Source organism: Protopterus annectens, chromosome 2.part1 (assembly GCF_019279795.1).
Source record: "Protopterus annectens isolate FY-2018-M chromosome 2.part1, PAN1.0, whole genome shotgun sequence".
Lineage (NCBI taxonomy): Eukaryota > Metazoa > Chordata > Ceratodontiformes > Protopteridae > Protopterus > Protopterus annectens.
In genome coordinates, this window is record NC_056729.1 from 257,780,304 (window position 1) to 257,800,530 (window position 20,227).

Genomic DNA, 20,227 nt, shown 5'->3' on the forward strand with positions numbered 1-20,227 from the left:
TGACTACTCTAACAGTGAAGTAGACAAGTGAAAAATGAACCACATGGTTCACATGGCTGTAAGACTGAGTTCTATAAAAAATACCCATACAGTGTGTGTGCTGTGAAAAAGTACTTCTACTGAAGCAACAATGAAGCAGACGTATAACATTATCTGGCTGCATTCCATTTCTAATATGTCTTATTATCCCTGACAACAATCAGTCAAGCACACAGTTCCACACTACTCACTTCCTACTCCTGAAACTTCTCTGTGACTTCTATGGTCTGAAGTTCCTACTGTTTCTCCTACAGTTGCTGATAAGAAGTTGGATGTCATTATCTGGCTGATGGCATTTCCACTTAAAGTATTTTATCACGCTTTCGTGACTTACCTGTTACACAGGGAAAAGCTAAATTCATTTGGGCTATGGTTTTAATAACATTTTATTAAGTTTTTATTAAAAGAAATGTCCCAAACATATGAATAAACTTGTGCAAACTGTACTGTGGCATTTAACTCATCAGATGCTGAAATGCAATCCTGTATCGTGACAAAACACTTTAAGTGATCAATGCTGAGGGTTCTGGTAAAAATCTTAATAGACTCTTTTTTTGAGCTAAACTCTTGGCTACATCAGGAACCTCCTGACTGAGCAGGAGACATTTCCTCTGCTTCAGAGATTAAACTTGCAATTTATTACTACAAGACTGAAACTGTTAATATAGATTTGTCTCTAAGGCTGTTGTGGCATTATTAATTGTGCTCATTGGATGAACAGAAAGTAAAAAAAAAAAGTAAAAAGAAAGTGTAGCTGCCAAGAGGTCAAGCTGAATCCCAGGCTGAGGAGGAGGACTGTTTTGAAATTAACACTGAGAATTTGCTGACTAATAAATCAAGGGTAGGATGGAAGAACAGAGTTGTCAGTGAATACTGTAAAAAAAGAACGAGATTAATATGAATTTGTTAGACTGTATTCAGAGGTCAGATAAAAGAACAAAAAAGTGGAAGAAGCCTTGAGCTCTCATTCTGGACAAGGCAGATTTGAAGGGGGGTATGGAGGAGGTGACACAGAATAATCACCTTTCAAGTGATGATGGAACTCAAAAAACTAAAATTGTGGATAGAGAAGACAGAAGTAGATGCAAACAGCTATGCTTGATGCAAATTCCTATAAAGTTTGAGAGGGTGAATTGTGTGGAATTCACATAAGATATGTTAGTGGAATGGATTAAAGTGCTTAGAGAAGAGTTAGGAATTGAGAGAACCCTTTTTTTATCCTTCCCACAGTCACTCCAGGTGATATTTCCTAGACCCCTCTTTGCGCCTTACCATGCCTTTGAAGTTAAAGAAAGGATTTTGTCAAAACTGTAGACTCCCAAAAAAATAATGATGGCAGAAACAAGAGAATCGTGTGATCATGGATTGTTTAGCTAAACAAGGCAAAAGAGAGAGAAGCTTTTCATAATGCAATTAAGCTTTCCAGGAGAGTAAATTTTAAATATAATATTCTGTATCTAGTCTGCTTCCGACTGAGATTTCCTGTGGAAGCAATCACATTTTATACTCATGAATATGCAGAAGCTAAGCTCCAGCCACTGTTTCATGAGGGAGGTAACAGCTCACTGCATATTGTAAGTATTGCAGAAGAAAACTCTCCAACCACTTCACAACAACTGAGAAGGAAAAATGGATGCGTTCATAATCTTTAAGATGAGAATTCTCTGTCTCATATCACCTACTTAGAGGCGATCTCTACTTGACTTACAAAGCCATGTCTGACCCAGCTCTGTTAGAAATGCTACATCTAAAGAAATCCCAATCCCTCCGCACCACATGCTCCAGAGACCTCAACCTCATTACCACAATCAACAGAACATGCTGGAGGGGCAGAATCATATCCCAGAGACTGCCCATGCTATGGAATAGACTTCCCATACATGTCAAGCAGAGGACGTCACTGGCCTCTTCAAGAGAAACCATGATGAGTGGATGGGAAATAGAAAATTCACCTCAGGGATCAGTCCAGTGGCTTTACTCAACAGAGGCACTGGGAACAAAGGTCAGGTGGCACGATGCCAGGGTAATCCTATGGGCTAGGCTTGTAAAGGCCCCAGGCCCATTAGCCTAGCACACACTTATGATCCTATGAATGTAGAAAGGCATAAAAAACTTTTGCAGTGAATCAGAAAGGAAGTAATACAAAATATTTATTTTAATTAAAGCTGCAGATTCTGTCAATGAAGGCTAATCTAAGGTGTTGATTGTATTACTTGAAAAGCTTTCAGATGGCTGGACATTTGGGGTACAGAGATTCACCTAAACTGAATGTAGGTTATACTTCGTCTTCTAAACCTCAGTCCTTGGCTTTTAAAGAATCACATATCTATAAGGCACTGAAGATTCAAAGATTTCAATGTAAGTACAATTTTCCTGTATGCAAGGTGGTGTGCATTACTTTGGTGCACAGCATTCCAGATGTAAAGCTTTGGGTCTATAGTGGTACTTCTCATTAAGAATCAATATTCTAAGACAGAATTTGTGTCTACATTACTGATAATAGTTAAGGAGAACATCTCGGAAGAAAATTGTTGTTTCCACCCCGCAGCATAGCAACTGCACAGGCACAAACTGTTAGGGGGCACAATAGAGGGATCCTGCATTGTACCGAAATGACATTTTTTTTTGTTGTTGTTTTTGAGGGGCTTTTTTTTTTTTTTTACCCTTTAGTTGAAGAGCTGTAAGGAGCATGGATTTGTAGGAAGCAGACTGGTACAAAAGCGACAATTATCTATCTATAATAAATGCCAAAGTCTTTTTTTTCCCTACTTGAAGACATGGGGGGGCATGGATATAGCAGCTGTTAGGAAGCTGATTGGTAGAAATGTATTAATCGGCTTTCTACAGTAAAAGCCAAAGTCATTTTTTGTGCTGAACTTCATCATATCAAGGGGCTTAGAGGGTGGACCTTTATGAAGTTTGCAAAAATTGTGTAGGTCTGTTTAGAGGACATGGTGTAAATGATAAAGAGCCTTAGTGAACAAAGTCTACCCTCTCAGTCACTTGATTAAATGAAGCTCAGCGCCTGGGTAAAAGCCTGCAGTAAAAAACACTGTTGGCCAGCAGAAGCATGAAACAGTGAAAAAATATACTAAGTAGTTTGCTGATTAAACATATCTTTTAATAATCAGACCGGTTTCGGCAATAAAATATAAGCCTTCATCAGTGATACACTGATGAAGGCTTATATTTTATTGCCGAAACCGGTCTGATTATTAAAAGATATGTTTAATCAGCAAACTACTTAGTATATTTTTTCACTGTTTCACGCTTCTGCTGGCCAACAGTGTTTTTTGGTTTGATCCGGCCGTGCAGTATCTACGTGCATAGCATAATGTTTGATTAAAAGCCTACAGTGTCACTACCCTGACAAAGTACGGTTACTACCCGTCCCGTTGTCAGCGGGACACTCACGGGTTGAGTCTTTTCATCCTGTTGCCCGCATTGTCAGGCAGTGGGACTTTAAAAGTCCCATTTTTAAGTGTAGCAGAATTGCCATGGAAAAGCCGAAAATACTTCCAGTTATTCCACGGCAATGCAGCTACGTCACCAACCGGGACCTGCAGTTAGAGGTATTCCCAGTTAGGTCCAGGTGGTGTAATTCAAGCAGCAATTGGCTGCAAGGATGGAAGGGGGCATGGATTCATGTCAGAAGAGCCCTACAAAGGTCGCAGCTGTAGAGCAATTTTGTATGAATGCTCTACAGCTGCTAATAACTTCAGAATCGGAAAGGATTGAGATAAGCCAGCAAGAAAGCCAGTCAGCAAGGAAGCTGGCCAGCCAAGAAGCCAGCAAGGGAGCCTGCTAGATAGCCAGCAAGGAAGCCAGCCAGCCAAGAAGCCAGCAAGGAAGCCAGCCAGCCAAGAAGCCAGCAAGGGAGCCTGCTAGCCAGCCAGCCAGCCAAGATGCCAGCAAGGGAGCCTGCTAGCCAGCCAGCCAAGAAGTCAGCAAGGGAGCCTGCTAGCCAAGAAGCCAACAAGGGAGCCTGCTAAACAGCCTAGCCACTCAGCAGACAGAGAGCCAGTCATCCAGCTAGCCATTCCAGTAGGAAGGAAGCCAGCTAGTCCAGCAAAGACTACTGTGATAGTGGTAAGTACATAGTATTTTGTGGCTTTAGCTATTTAAAATGGGAATATCGTGCTTTAAGTTTTTAATGTTTAAAGGTGAATGGGGGTGCAGTACACAGTACTTAAATTTGTACAGTGGTTATTTTGAGACTTTCAAGTAGTAGTTTTAAATGGGAATATTATGCTTTATTTAAGTTTTTAATGTTTAGAGGTAGATGCGGGTGCAGTACGCAGTATTTAAATCTGTGCAGTGATTATTTTGAGATTTTCAAGTAGTAGATTTTAAAGATATAATACCTGTTTGTGTGTATGTATATGTAATTGTGATTGTTGTTGGGGGTATGTTTGGGAAGCGTTACTTTTTAAAGGCTGAACCGTGTGTATAGAAGTTTTGTTTATTTCTGGTGGGAGGCAGTCTTAAATATAAATGTAGTGTGATGTATTTCTATTGTCATAGCTTTTTCAGGGTACTTTCTATTTGCAGATAGAAAATGTTTGAGGATAGTTTGGCCTTTTTTGTGTGGAAATGTGTGCAAATAATGCTGTTTTTAGGAAGTTAGGATATACTGTTTAGGTCATTTTTCCTGTTTTGGCAAGTCAATGTGCATGTGGTACAGGTCTACCTTTTGAGGGGGAATGTTAATAGTTAATGTAGTGCATTTATTATTCTAGTAGGTACATGTTGTCAACCTGATGAAGCTGTTTCAAGATTGTTTTCATTTATAGTTGTAAATGTGCGCATTTTATTTTTTATGCTGCCTTTAATAAGGTTAAAATGTCCTGCTTTGCTTGTAATGTATGACTGTGGGGGTGCTGATTTTGCTTTGGCCTGTTTATTGCATCGCTGTGCTGGGGAAATTACTATTAATTGCTATGTTTTGAGGTAAAATGGATCCATGGAGTCTGCGGTACATTGTAGTTTATTTTAGCTGCTCTTGCAAGAAGTATTCTTAAAAGTTAAATGTTTTCCTTTTTTTTTTTTTTTTTGTGGATGCATGCTCAAAAGTTAATGCAGTGGTTTGAGTTTTCAGTATGCTGCAATGTCACAATGTTGTACCCATAACTGTAATAATGCATCTCTAACACCTCTGATGTCGTGGTGGGGGTGTGGCCAGTGTCATATTGGTCACACCCCTTGTCCTTCTGGCCACACCCCCATGTCCCACTTTGGCCTTGTTAAAAGGTGGCAACCCTATGACAAAGCCACATTCATAGGTTTATAAGTATTTACTAGGCTAATGGCCACCATGGCCTTTATAAGCCTAGCTGTGCAACCCAACTCAACTGCGTTCCCTTGTAACATGTACATCCACACTGAAGGGATATGCTAGTTAAGAATGGTATGTTAGTTGTGGGGGTTGCTAAAAAGTTAGGTGAAGGGGGTGCATTAGTTAGGGAATGTTTACCGTCAGCCCCCTCTATAGGAGATATGAGGGCCAGCACAGGGATGAATTTATGATTTTCCATACAATGATCAACGGTTTTCATTTGAAAAATATTAGGGATGGACTCTGCTTCACATGGATAGGGAGCCTATTCCAGAACATAGAGATCCTTTGAGACACGTCTGTCTCACCAGCATGTTCTATTTATGTCACAAGCAATGTTTAAATCCCTGGATCTAGTGTTTCTGGTGTTATTTGTTTTGTACATGTGCAAAAGCTCCATCAGGGCTAGATCTAAGGATGCCTTATATGCTAAGAATAGATCACCTCTCAGCAACCTCTAAAAGACCAGGTATAGAGAGAGGGGTCTAAGGTGATCTGTATAGGACAGTGTGTTAATACCCTGGAATCTAGTCAATGATAGGTCTGATAAGGGCTGATTAGAGTGGTGCTATAGCTTCCTTGGACATAGATGCCATACCCTTTCTTATACGTTGTGCAACACAGAATGATTTTCTTGCTATCTTGGCTACATGTTGATCAAAAGTCAGATTACTGTCTAAATATGTTCCCAGATCTCTAGCTACCAGGTTAGCTCTTAGGGATGTGTCATCAATGGAGTAATTTGCCTGGATGGACATTTTCCCAAAAGGCCCTATAATGTACTTCTTTGCAAGGAGTTTTAATCTGTGGTTTTGACACCAGTTATTTGTCTGCAATAGATCCTCCTGCAGGTTGTTGGTGTCATGGGGGATTTTATGATGGCTTTCAAGCAGCCATCTGTGAGCTTGGTTAGTCAGTGGCCCTTGACATTAACCTTGATCTCTGAGAAGTAAATGCCAAAAAGGAGTTGGCCCAGCAGGGACCCCTGTGATAATCTGCTGGTGACCTGCCTCTTGGTGGAGGTGGTCTCACCAATCCTGACTTCTTGGGTCCTGTCTGTGAGTCAGCTGGCAATCCAGTGAAATATGTACGGATTTACACGTAATTTGGTAAGTTTGTCTGCAATACCTGAGTGGGGTATTGTATCAAATACCTTAGCCAGATCTTGGTAGGTTCTCAAAAAGTCTACAAGTTTAAGTAGGCATGACTTTCCTTTGTTAAAACCAAACTGGGATGGGTCCAGTGTCTGTAGGTTGCCAATATATGTGTTGATCATTTTCATAATTTGTTCCATAGCTTTGCATATTAGACTAGTTATGTTAATATGTCTGTAGTTCCCAGGGTCGGTTGATGGTCCACCCATTCATGGGAAGGGGTGATAACTGTTGCCATACTTCATTCACTTGGTATGTAGCTTGTTTTGATTCTGTAGTTGAAAAGTGACTCAAGTGGTCCTGACAGGTCAAGTTTCAGACTATTGAGGAGAAAACCTGGGATATTGTCGAGCCCCACTGAGGCTGTGTTCTTGGCCTTGGTGAGCGCCACTGTGACCTGCTCTCTGCTGATAGTTGGAGGAGTTATGCTGGTAGGGATTTCACAGGGGTGGCGGGGGGAAATACGGGCTGAAGTTTGAGCTGAATTTTTTGGTCAGCAGATTTGGTGTGTCATACTACTCATGGAGGTGGTACCATTTACTATAAATCCAGGACACTGTTACATATTACCTTTGAGGTGTTTGAGATAGTTGTAAAAGGTCTTGTAGTTGTCTTTAGCCTAAGAGGTTATAGTTAGCCTTGTTGGATTTAATTAGTCCTCTTAGTTATCAAGCTGTTGTCATTATGACAGTTTCTCTTTCAGATTTTTGCCATGACTTTTTTCCTTTTGTTATATAGCCTGTTAAGATTAGGAGTCCATAGATGGTGACCTATAGCCTGGTAAGAAACTCTATCTCAGGTGATTTTCACATGGATGAACTTCAGGGTATCATCCAGTTTAGCCAGGCTAGAGGTATACTTGTTGCTAATGTTGATTGAGACACCTCCACCATTAGTCCCCGTCTGTAAAACTAATGGTCTAAATGTGTGGAAGGCACTGTAGCCTTGCACTGCCAGAGTACGTTCTGTGGCTTTAAATCATGTCTCAGTGATGGCACAGATGTTTATATTCTCCAGAGTGAGAAGAGCTTGTAGGGTAGGTTTTATTTGCTAATGTCAGTGGGTTTGTCATTTTGGCATTGTCTAAAAAAGGCTGTAAGGGGTGGATTAAATTTTTAGCCAAAATCTGGAAGCCGGGGGGGGGGGGGTAGGTGCAGAAGTAGGCCATCTTTGGCAAAACATTGTGGTCTGTTGACCATGTCCTCCCAGGCTGGCAGATCTTGAAGCCCCCTGAACTGACACCAGAAACTTAGCCAATTGTTAAAGTCAATCATTTTTTGCTCATACTGTGGCATCATCCAGAGCTCTTCCAAACAATCCAGTATTGGTTTGTGATTGACTGTGCAATAGCTTATTAACAGAAGTCTTTATTTGAATTTATATTTTATTTTTTTACACACTGTTTTTCACTGTTTGTAGTAAGGAAAGAATAGCTTTTGCAGGAAGATTTACTTTGATATATTTTGTTGTTTTAACTTTAATTTTTACTGTAAGTTGTTTGAAAGGGATAGGTTTAGACAGGCAAACTCTAGCCATCCCAAGGGGCCCAGTCGGTTATAATTTCACACAAACTGCAGAAAGGAAAATCCAGAGCTTATCTGAACAATCCTGTCTTCATTTGTGATGTATTGCTCTTTATTGTTAAAAAGAGGTGTAACTGCAAGCAATAGGGAGCAGAAGCTACTGCACTGGATGTAAAGGAATTCCAGCTTTTGTGTGACTTTCACAACCTTTACAGTCAGAGCAACAAATTTACTGTACTTCATTTAATATTTAATTGTATATTAGTTGTGTGACTTTTCTCTTAGAAGTTGATTTAAGTTTTCTTTGAATCCTGTGATAACTGATTTGGCTTATTATTTTATTTTAGACTTTCTTATTTATTTGCACCTGAATATGGATTCGTTAAATGAGTATGTCATTAGTGATTTGCTAAAGCACAAATATCTTGTACAGTGTAATAAGTACTACAGTAAACTATCAGTTAACCGGAACTCAAGCAAACAGCACTCTCAAGCAACAGACAAAAAAAAAAAAATAGAAGAAATACAGTACAATTTTCATATGTTGCACTTTTGCCCCCCCCCCCCAGAAACATACATTACGTTTTTAGAATTTTAGAGTTTTAAAAAGGAAGATATGAATAAATTCCCTCTCTCCCCAACCTGAGAACAAGTGAAAACAAACAAATAGTATATGGTACAGTATTAGTCAAGCCTATTTTTAATAGTAACTCTCAAGCAATCAGAAACTACAGTTATGCAGCATCTACCAATCCCCATGGGTGTACCAATCCCCATGGGTGCCAGTTAACTGAGAGTTTACTGCAGAAGGAAATAAAAAAATAAAGAAAGGAACAAGTTCACAACAACTAACAAAGAAGAAAAATAAACTGATAAATGTCTGTAAAGCGAAGAGAATACATACTGAAAAAAACACTGTTTATTATGTAACATACAGATTACAGGGACTGATAACATTTTTCTTTCAGAAAACCTTTAGTGTACAGGAAAAGGCATCATTTTTCCAAAAGAGAAGGTAGAACAAAGAGACAAAGGGCAGGTGAAAAGGAAGAAATCAAAACTGAACATGGAAGGATTGAAAAACATTACTGCAAGAAAAAGAGAGGAGAAAGACAGATGTCAACAACGTGGCTCAAGCTGTGGAGGTAATAAGCCAGCTGGATGAGAACTGTATGCTTCTAAATGTAATAAGCAATGAAAACAGTGGGATTAATTAGACTAATTTTGATGAAGATCACTCATTGTTGAATTAGAAGTTGAAGATTCTTCAATTATTAGAGGAACTGATAATTACATTTGCAGAGAAGATAATTAACATTGAATAGTATTATGCTTGCCATGAGCAAAAATAGAGGATGTGAGACAGGCTTTAGAATGCCTTAATGTAAGGAAGTACGGGTCTGTTTTTATTCATGTTGGTACAAATGATATCATCCACAATGACTCTCTGGCTGTTAGTAGTGAAATGATAGCCCTGTTAGACAGCATAGCTTGCATAGGTGTTGGGGCATATTTTTCACAAATCACATAGAGAAAGGAGAGTCATGCCACCATGAATGAAAATATTTTTAGTAAATACCTACATGAAAACATGTCCGGTTTTAAAAAAATGGAAATGTGTAGAGCATCTGAGCTTAATTTTGCGTACATGTGTTTAGACAAGATGGCATGCACTTGTCAAGATCAAGGAAGAGAATTTTCGCAGTGAATATTTGGAAATATTTGACCAACACAAAGCAAGATTTTTTTTATGTCGAAAATGTAACAGTTCACAGACAGCAACATTTGATGTATCGCTGATGGTTGTTAATGCTTGCAGCATTGATAATAACTTTTTTATTGGAAAATTTGTTACAATCATACAAGATTGAGGATGTTATTGTTTGCGAAACATGGCTAAAGAGCAATGACAGTAAACCAGTTCTGTCACGGTATAAATGTTTTTACTGTAACAGATATTCTAACAAAAAATCAGGTGGAGATGTTATGATAAGAGATTAAAGATAGCTATGAGACCTGTGATTATTACATGCTCACTGATAACACTAATACTATAGACTGTGTAACTGTGACAATAAAGACTACCCTGAAACATATAACAATTGTTGGGAGTGTATAGACCACCAAAGTTAAGTGCTTATGACCTAGAGGAATTCATACATTTCTTGCATGAAACACAAGAGAAGAATAATAGTGGCTGGTGACTTATATTTACCAGAACCAGACTGGAATAATACTGATTTAACAGTAGTAGGGAAATTACTCACAGTGTATGTACAGGAACAATGATCACTACAGACTGTAAAAAAAAATACCAGGGAATGGAACATATAGAAGGAACATATGCATTTTTTGTGTTCCTAAAGAAATTACTGTTACTTCATGTCAAGTTTTACCATTGTTGATGTGCAGTGATCATGTGGTTATAAAGGTTAATTTGTTGCTGGATAATTCTGCCAAAATGATATCTAAGCGAATGCACAGAAGGTTAATTACAGATTATATGGAAGCAAAACAGTCGCTATGTAAAGTTAACTGGAGTGAGGTGTTCAGTGGAAAAACTGCAGATGGAATGTGGTAAGTTTTGAAAGAGAAATTGTTTGAATGCAAAAAAATGTTTTAATATCAGGATCTAAGCACACAATGTCAGGAGGATATATTTACATAAGAACAAGATACCTGATTAAGGTGAGAGACAAAAAATATATAAGAAATGGAAAAGAGGTAAAACTACAACTTTGAAAACTGAAATAAATAAGATGGGCAAACAAGTAAAGCATACTGTGAGACAAGATCAAGAAAAAATTTAAGATTTATATAAAGATATTTAGCATAATATGAAACCATTTGATAGATACATAAGATGTGGAAGGAGTAAAGATATATAGATTGATAAACTGTGTGTAGAGTCTAAAATTATTTATTTATTTAACATTTATTTAACATTTGTTTACCGGGAAAGTCTGACTTGGAAAGAAGCCAATTTTCAGCTGAGGCCCAGGGAGAAAAGTTCTAGATGCATGTCTTTGTAACGTGAGAGGAAACCGGAGCACACAGAAGAAACCCACATGAACACAGGGAGGACATACAGACTCTGCACAGAAGGCGCCCCAGCCAAGAATCAAGAACCTCTTGCTATGAGGCAACAATGTAACTGCTTCACCACTGAGCCATCCGCGATTTATTCTGAGAGATTTATTCTCAGACACAACAGATTATAGATATATTTACAAAATCTTATTCAAAACTGGCTCTATACTTGGAGTGCTAAGTTGTCCTAGTAACATCCAGGTAACCTCAAATACTGAAATCAAATGAGATTATAGAAAAAAGGACAATGCAAACTGGATTCAAACAAAGCACAGGGAGGAGACTGAATTAATAATAATGATCTGAGAACTTCAGCAAGAACTTACAGTAACACTATGTTATTCACTAGGTCAGATAAATGTGGATAGATTCCTAAAGATTGGAGACATGCACTTTTAATATTAAACCTATCTTTAACTGAAAGGGGAGTAGTACAAACCCAGAGTCATACAGACCCTTAAGTCTACTTTCATGTTGTAGAAAAATAATGGAAAAGGTAATATTGGAAAAGTTATTGTCAGAATTGGAAAGGTTGGGACTTGAAACCATGTAACAACATGCTTATATTGAAAAAATCTATTACCACCTGTAACATGATGTCCTATAATAATATAGCAGCTATGAATGAAAAAAATGTGCTGTGATGTAATTTATATAGATTTAACCAGCATTTCATAGGGTCATACATAAAACACTTCAATAAATTAGAACAACTAGTTAACGATGTACTCTTGATAAGATGGATAGCTGTATGGCTTAGCAACAGGACATAGCAAGTATCAGACAGGAATTGGACAGGTGAAATTCTTGGTTACAGTCAGGGTGTCCCACAGATAGTGTATATTTGCAAAAGAACTTGATTAAATTGACTATTTGGGCACAGGAGAATAATATGCTAATAAATACATCAAAAAATAAACATAACGAGATTTGGGAGACATAAATTGAAAAGTGAATATTTAATACAGCACACGGTGATTGAAACTGTAGATTCATTTAAGGACCTGGGTATATGGGTAGATTCAGCTTTGAGTTTTTCTAATCATATCAATCAGTTGGTTAATGACAGTTATAGAACTATAGGTTGTACAAAAATATTTATAAAGGCTAGGAAAACTGAAATGATGAAGTCATTGTTTGCTAGTTACAACAGACCCAAACTTGAGTATGGTATAACAATATGGAAACCTTATAAGAAAACAAGCATGAGTAAACTAGAAAGGGTACAGTGGAAATATGCCATGAACATCCATGGATATGAAAAGTGAATAATTTTGAAATACTAAAATATATGAACTTGTACAGTATCTCATATAGATATTTAAGAGGAGACCTTATTGAGGTATAAAGGGTATTTAGATACAGCTATCTCCGTGAATGTTTGGGAATATCAAAATGCAGTAGAGAATCATCAGACAACCTATCTAGAAGCTTCTATAGAAATGAAAAGTGTACTAATTGGTCGACCCCTAACCGGGAAAAGCCGAAAGACACAACAACAACTAATTGGTTCTCTGACAGAGCAGCTGATGAATGGAATAGCCTACCAAATTACATTAAAGCAAGCAGTAGTTTAGATATTTTTAAGAACAGCCTGGACATTTATTATGAAAACAAGTGTTTTGATATATTGGCAGGCTAGAAGAGCATTAATGCCCATGCTTGAAATATTTGTATGTATGTATTCATCCTTGGTGAAGGCAGAATGCTGTTTAGTGCAAGGCACATTCCAGTCTGGGATACATACTAAGAGAAGTCCTTAATGTCTCACTTCATACAGTATACAGAGGTACGGCTCTGGCCTTTTATGCCCTCATGGACTATGATACAATCATACTGGTAACTGCAGTACAAAGACTTGAGTGGTGTGTAACTTGACGGATCCTGGCTCAATTATATAAATGCATGATTGCTTATGTCGTAAGTAATGGTTTAATAAAGATGTTTCTTATTTAAAACAAAAGGGTTAGGAATTGAATAATTTATGCAATAGTGCTTAGGTTATATGATCTATAGCAATATATGTGAAGTATAATGTTTGTTAATGTTAATTTATTATAGTTTGATTACTTTTGTAAAAATGTATATTTACCTATGTTACAAGTGATAACTCAATAAAAGTGTTAAAAAAGATAAGCAATTGACTGTAATATTTTTCTTGTCCAGTCTGGTGAGTGGGATATTTGTGTGTTGTACAATATAGTCCCCCAATGATACGAGTCCTGGATAAGTTGTTTTCTTGGCTTATGGGCTTTGTTTTCAGGAGTCCATTGGGTGTAGGCTTATGTGCGGTGCTTGTTGTTTGCTTTAGAGCTTGCTAAGGATAAGCGTTGCCGCTTGCAAGGTTAGGAAGTCCTTGAGGTTTGGGGAGTTTGCTTTTTCGTGTCTTAGCATAAGATGGTCTATGAGTGTGGTGGACACTATGTGTGGTGGATGCAAAATGTGTATGTTCTTGAAAACCTTGCTTGTAAGTGAGATTTTTGCTTCCAAGAAAGTTGTATATTCTTTTTTAAAAACTCAGGTGCTGCAATCAGTTTCCATGACCTCCACCATTCCTTGTTACTTCCCTAACCCATCAGCTCAAAACTCAAAAGTGTGATGCACACGTCAGTCATATTTTGATGGGGGGACTCAGGACCACTCTGAAGGAGCTGTAGACTTCTTCAGACCAATGTTAATGGCAGAGAAACAATATTCCTTAACTGTGTTTCTTGATTAAACAATGCAAAGCTTAAGTTACAAAATATTGTTTCTCTGCCATTAACATTGGTCTGAAGAAGTCTACAGCTCCTGAAAATAGTTTAGTAGATGAAAGCACTTAAGGGGGTGGGAGGTTGGCATAATGGTTAAGATGTTTACCTTGCAAACACATGGTGCAGGGTTTGATTCTCACATGGTATAGTAGGCTAGGCTTAAAATGACCCACAAGGGCAGTTAGCCTAGTAATAATCTATGAACCTTTCACTTTAGTGTCTCAATGAAATTTCCTTTTAGTTTACCCAAACTGTGCTTCTATTTATCTTTAGACACAAAAAGGGGGAATAGTGAAATGGTCAATGGCTCAGATGGACTTGTTATTTTTAGCTGTGAAGAAAGCAATTTCCAGAAACTGGAAACAATGGCACAATTGACCCAAGAAGACATCAAGCATATTGTGAAAGAGGTAAAAGAAAAGAAATTTTCATCATTATATGTCTAGATACAATAAAAATACGTTGAAATGGATGCCTTGGATATTATATATAGAAGGAACATCTGAGTCATGAATAATAATTTTAAGGTTGTTATACAACACATTGCATTTTCCTTTGTATTTACTTGTTTTTAAAGTTCTGCTGCAGTGTAAAGCCTATCTGAAAAAAGATGTAAGCTGTCTGTAAGTACAATGTGTTCCAAATGACTGTTTTTCATACATGATTTATTTGATTAATAGTTAAAAGAAAAAAGTTTGTTTTGTAATGCTGTTTGCAAATTTGGCTTCATCAGTTAAAGGATATCTGCACCCAGTAACTAAAAAAAACCTTTTCAGCACATCTTAAACTTTTCTACATTACTAAGTTGTTATACCCCAAAGTGTCCTGAATGGCAGAATGGAGGCTGCTATGGGTAGCATGATTTTAGTGCCTCCCTGATGCTATTTTAGAGGGACAGAGAGAACCCTTATGAAGAGAGGATCATTTACTGTGATTCTTATCATCAGCTCAAAACAGTACTGTGATTGCCTACTTTTGACAATCAGCATTAATCCATATTTTTCATTACTTTGCTTCCTTTGATTTTATTAGTGGTCATCTCTGATACGGCATTTTTTAAGGAATGCTTGAGTGACTGGCTTAAAAATGTAGCTAAATTAAATTGTTCTTTTCAAAGTAACAACTGTAGTTCAGTGTTCAAGTGTGAGAAATCTGACCCCTGTGACTAATAGCAGTTACTTGAGCTGAGTTGGTTTGTGCTGCATTGACAGTTTTAATAATATAGTTAGAATTACAGTCTTTTGTGTTCATCCTCCTTCACCAAATCACTGACTTGTCTCAACAAAACAATATATGCATATGAAAACACCAGAAGAAACATGCACTTTTCCAGAAAATATACAGTATACAAAAAATGCAAAATCAAATACTGACAGGAAATCAGAAACATAAGATGAAAACATTTTCTTTGTGGGACTCAGACTTTGATTAAAGGAAAAGACATAAAATTTGTGATAAGAAACACAAAATAATAAACTAAGTTTGACTTGTGCTTTCTTGTTTATTTGCATCTGAAAACCAGGCTTGAAAGTCTTTAGTCTCCAGGCCACACTGTTTATCTGAAGTGTGATGCTAGCAAGCTGGTGACTGATACACAATAGTGTTTAAATGTGCCTTAAGAGCCATTGCTTTTTAATGGCTCTGTAGTTGGGACAGGTGACCTAACCTAATTGTTTGCTACTGTTATAGCCTTGATAATGTAACAGATGATGAGACAAATGTAGAAAAGAAATGCAAACAGAAATATGTTTAGACATAAAACCGATGAAAAAAAATTTAATTTTCTGTATATGACATGTTTAGTGCTGGATTATAGAAAAGGAAAATCACTTTTTGTAAAGAAAAACTTGACATCTGGGTGGAGTTCTCCTTTAAAAATAAACTCTTGGCTAGATCTGCCATGTCTCTAGCAAACACTCACATAAAAGATTTTAGTGTTGCCTGTCAGCGGACTGAAATACTTCATACTTATATTTGCTGAGGCTCATGGGTTTGCAGAAATATATAATTTCAAATTCAGGACAGAAGAATAGCTTGATGTTTTCAGGATACACAAGGACAAAGCTGGTGACAAAAAAGTCTATCACGCTATAATAAATTGCTATAACTAGCTGTGCGACAGGAGCCTGTAAATAGGTGCTTTTTAGAATAGTCAAAACAGCTCCTGCATGTTCGTAGATCAAAATAGCACTTCTATGAAAGGGTCATTGTATATGGAAGCATAAAACAATCTATCAGACCAAGAAAAAAATTGTATGGCAGGTTAGCACATAGTGCTAACATGAGCTACTCATGAGCTTTCATCTACAGTTCTGAGTTTGGTTCCTCTGTCTGCTCTACATAATCTACACAAAACAGAATGAAAATGTTTCCCACTATAACATGAAGTTTTCTGCAGTATTACTTTTCTTCCCTCACTCTGTTTTTTTCTCTCCCTAATTTCATATTCCCTAAATGGGAAAACCAAGCTGACAAGATTTCATTATTCCATGTACTTATATCATTACATCAGGGAGACAAATATTTTCTGTTTTTGTCTGTCCATTTGCTGATAAATGAAGTACTATAGGCTTGTGTTTAACAGATGTAAAAAGAGTATAATTTGTTCTGTTTCAGAAAAAACATTTGATTCTTTTTGTGACCATCTCCTTAAAAACCTTTTCAGGGACATCAGAATGTTAAGGATGAAACAGCTGCTAATGTATTTGATTTTGTTCAAAACTGTTACTCCAAGTCATGTCCTGGCCCCATGGAGCAGGGATAAAGCTCAGACAGCACGTTAAATGTCCTGTGTTTGACTAGTGACATGGGTGCTGGAGAGACCAGGCAGGGAAGATGGAAGTGAGCAGCCAGTCCCAGCTTGCCCATCCTGGGGACTGGGCTGCCTTGCTCATTGCAACAGCGACACCTGCTGCAGCGACACCTGCTGGATTGCAGATGTACCGCCACTGTATGAAGGGCCTAGAATGCCCATGCCTGTAAACCATATACACTTGGACAGTAAAGTGCACATGTACAGAATCATGCATGCACTTTCCAAAGCAGATATAGAGAAGTATGCAACTCTGTCATGGTGGTGGGGGATAGAAGAGTCCACAGGATTTGCAGTCCGACCCACTACCTAATAACTGACAGGTTTCTTAGATGAAATGTAAAGCTATTCACATATGACTAATATAGCACACACATTTATAAAAGACTGCCACTGCAGTCTGTATTGTTGCTGACGATTTTTTATTGTTCCTGTAACAGATTACACTAGTTTGGTCTTAAGCGCTGTGTTTACAGATTTTAACTAGAAAATCTATTTATGATGTACTGATTAGCTCAGAAAAAAAGCCAAATATTTACATCTATCGGCGTTTAGCATTTTAGGCCTGAATGTATCCATAAAAAATGATAAAGTAAAAAGTGAAAAGTTACGGGTATTCAGAAGTTATGTAGCTGAAACAGAAAAACTGGTATGTCCTGAAGGTGTAATTTTGGTATATCAATTCGGCCTCCACTACAGGAGATTTAAGGTATTACGCATTGAAGAGTCTACTTTAACTGGGACATTCCTGGAGTTTTTATTCATAGGTTCATAGGTAGGTACTAGGCTATTGGCCCAAGGGCCTAAGTAAGCCTAGCCAGCAAAGTTCCCTGGCTTACGCCACCCAAGAAAGTTATTTTCCTGTGCCCCTGTTAAGCAGAGCCACAGAAATGATCCCCGGGGTGTATTTCCTATTTTCTCATCCACTCATCAAGATTTTTCTTGAAGAGTGCTAATGAGGAACTTTGCTTGACATATAGGTTCATAGGTAGGTACTAGGCTATTGGCCCAAGGGCCTAAGTAAGCCTATTTGAATGCTTTTTCTGTGATTTTTTTTTTTTTTACCCTTTGGTTTAGAATTAAGTAAAAGGAAAATCTCAGCTTCCTTCTTGGTTAATTTGCAGTGATTACAGACCAGAAGAGCTCAGTTGATGCTTTGGTGAATTCCCAAACTTGCATTCCCTTGATCCAAAGTTGAGAAACAAAAAAAAAAAAAAGTGTTCACAACTGCAGAGCTGTAGCAAGGAGCTACTGCCGACTTCTTGTTTCGGGTACATACATCTAAACACATTCATTTATGCAGCTGTGACATCAGGCCAGGCTATTTGAATGAATGCTAGCACTGCACTTTTACCCAATGAGCAATTCACCTGTGGGAAAATGTTGCCTCCTGAAATCCTGTACCCAGTGTACTAACCCTTTCCCCAACCCCCCCCCCCCCAACTATGCTACTGCTCCTACAGGCACCCAATTTATATGATACCCATCTCACTCTCTACAAAAAGAAATATGAGTAAGAAGAAATAGAAAATTCTAGTGAAAACATACAAAAGTAAAGAGTCATAATAAATATTTACAATTCAGTTCATTATTCATGTCTTTAGCATACAACGTGCTAAAAATACACATTGCTTCTTTCCATAATGAAATATTAGATGCATTTATTAACAAGTGTTTAAGTTTACATTCATACATAACAAAAAACAGCACTGTAACAAGGATGGGATGAAGGGGGCAGCTGCCTCAGCCACAAATTCTCAGAAGTCACAGTCTGCGTGGTGATTGGACATAGGAGAAGTACCAGTATTCATTTCTGCAGCCACAGCTGATAATGTGGCTGTTGAAATGAATGCATTTAGCAGCTTAAGTGTAGCATGAAGCTTGCATAAGCTGTGTGCTAGAGTTCAAAACCTGCCTTTTTTTCCTTTTTGATCTTCAACTTTGGAAAAAAGATCTGTTTTCTTATTTTACTAAAACTGTACCTAGATAAAAAAATGTCTGTTACATTCTAAGAGAAAATACCCAACAATTGCACTTGTTGCTGTAGCATTCTTAATATCCCTAAAATATTTCAAAATCTATAGTCTTAACATTCAGAGAGTCTGTCCAATATAATGTTTTCCTCACGGACACTTTAAAGCATAGGCTATACAGGAAATGTAACACCCTTGCGATACATTAACAACAAACCTGCTGCCATTGATCTGATTACACAAATAATTGAATTGTAAATATTTATTATGACTCTTTACTTGTGCATGTTTCACTAGAATTTTCTATTTCTCCTTTCTTATATTTCTTTTGATGGAGAGTGCCTTGTATATCATGTAAACTGGGTACATGCAGTTAATGTAAATTTACCCAGAAGTCAGAATGTAGACATACAAGCTCTTTTCAATATTATAAAATAAAGCTGAGTTTTCTTTTTTGCTTGACTCAAGAAAAGGTTTGACTGGTGAATGGAGAAGAGAGATACATTGGAGGAAAGTCTTGTGGAGCTCTTTAATGAAAATGTGAAATGGCTGAAAGATGAACTTTGACTGAACAGTAACTCAAGCCAGAATCAAAAATCTGTGATAAGGACTCCAAAATAAAGTCAGAGCTGTTAAAGGATTTAAACCCCAAAACATAGGCTAAATGAAAACATGGGCCAACTTGCACTTACATGTTATTCTTGTATTAGGTCTCTGAGCAGAAACAAGTATACAGACTAGCTTGTCTGAGTATGAAGGGTCCCCCAGCCATCATTGGAAATGGAGAGACCATGCAGCTAGGCATAAGGAACAGAGGTACCCTGGCTGGCCTCAGATAGAGAGGAGTGTCTAGAAAGTGAGTCCATAGAAGGGGAAACCAAATTAGCTGGTGCCGAGACAGATATTAATCTTTTGCAACTTGACTGTCTCTAGAAATATGGAGAAAAGTTTAAATACAGAAAAAGCATAAAGGAGACCAGTGGGCCTGTTCTGCATGAGTGCATCATTGGGATGTCATCCTCAGGAAGGAATAAGGGAAAAGCAGTTAATGCATTTAGAATTGACTGGGGATGCATCCATGTCATAGCAAGACTTGCCCCAGTGACAGAAAAGAGTTCTGGCTACAAACTTTTCAAGGAAAGACTCATGAGTCATCAGAAGACAGTGGCTAAGCCTGTCTGGTAAAGTGTTTACTTGCACAGGGACATGCCTAGCTGCATGAAAAGAAACTATATGCAGAGACCCATTCCCTAACTCTCATGACCTCCTGGCAAAGAGGGAAGGAATGGTATCCTCTTTACTTGTTCACGTTATTAACCACTGCCACATTATTTGAGTGCAATTGCATCTAAGTGAGGAAGTCTTGAAATGTCTGCAAAGTCAGAAGGGCTGGCGTCATTTCTAGAATACTGAAGTTCAGAATGGCCTCGGGCTTTCTCCATGTGCCTTGGTTGGTCTGCTTCAGAAAATGCCCCACCCCAACCTAAAACAGAAGCACCTGTGGCAAGTGTCCCAGTTGGAGTTGCACTGAAATAGGCTGAACTCAAG